Source organism: Mandrillus leucophaeus, unplaced genomic scaffold, assembly GCF_000951045.1.
Source record: "Mandrillus leucophaeus isolate KB7577 unplaced genomic scaffold, Mleu.le_1.0 Scaffold42, whole genome shotgun sequence".
NCBI classification, from domain to species: Eukaryota; Metazoa; Chordata; class Mammalia; order Primates; family Cercopithecidae; genus Mandrillus; species Mandrillus leucophaeus.
Window position 1 is genome coordinate 4102897 of NW_012104476.1, and position 973 is coordinate 4103869.

Sequence of the window (973 nt, forward strand, 5' to 3'; positions counted from 1 at the left end):
ATACTCCAGTCCCAGAAGTAGTCTCCACTGTAGAAGTTAATTGATGAGTAGTAGCCTATAATCAGGCTCTAGCTCCTCTTGGAACACTACAGGATGAATTTAACTATGCATTAAACTAAAAGGCATTCTCTCAAATATTTGAGTTAAAATGCATTTTATTTTCAGACAACCTACATGACATGTTTTTCTTAAAAACAATGCCTCCAACTCCAAATAAATCACAGTCAAAATAAATGAAGAGCTCAAGATGACATCAGTCCCATTTGTCTTAAGTCCTGGTGTTGTGTGGATGACAAGCAGAAGCCAGTTATGATGACAGGTGATCCAAAGTAATTGCCAAATTTGTTAACATTTTTCCATTTCTAAACCATCCTTTAAGAAAATCATACATGGAGTCACACCATCCTCGCGGTAGTCCAATAGAGCAACCATGCCAGCAGGATTCATGTTTTCACCAATAAAGAACTGGTAGTTTTTGAAATTAGCAAGGATGTTTGAAATTAGCTTGATTTATTCTGCAGCCCCTGTCATAAAAGGTTTTACTCTGTTTTTCAAGTTTGCCTTTGATTGATTTCATGTAATCTTTTATGCACTTCTTATAGGTTTCTTTTGTGAAACTTGTTTCCTGCAGGTGATGGTTCATGACAGTATTGACACCAGTGATTACTGTGCTTTCGGTACCTTCGCTCTCTGGGCCTTCAGCGGAGGCATTTCCACCAATGAGCGAGTCATCAATGTTACCTTATGTCCTATTGCCCATCTTCCCCTCCACCTCCAGGCACAGTCCGTCCGCGATCTCCCGGATCTTGTAGATGTCGGAGAACAACTCATCGTGACTGATGTGGCTGATGAGGTCCCGGTAGATAATCATGATGGCTGATGAGGTCCCGGTAGATAATCATGATGGCGACTGAAGGGAGACGACGGAGCGAGCGCCGTGCAGCCGGAGCGGCGCTCGGCGGGAGGGGGGAGC

At 43.1% G+C, this 973-nt stretch overlaps 1 pseudogene; it reads right to left on the reverse strand.

The window, feature by feature from the left end:
- Window positions 1-283: 283 nt before the first annotated feature.
- LOC105548713 lies at window positions 284-871 on the reverse strand (annotated as a pseudogene).
- Window positions 872-973: the final 102 nt, after the last annotated feature.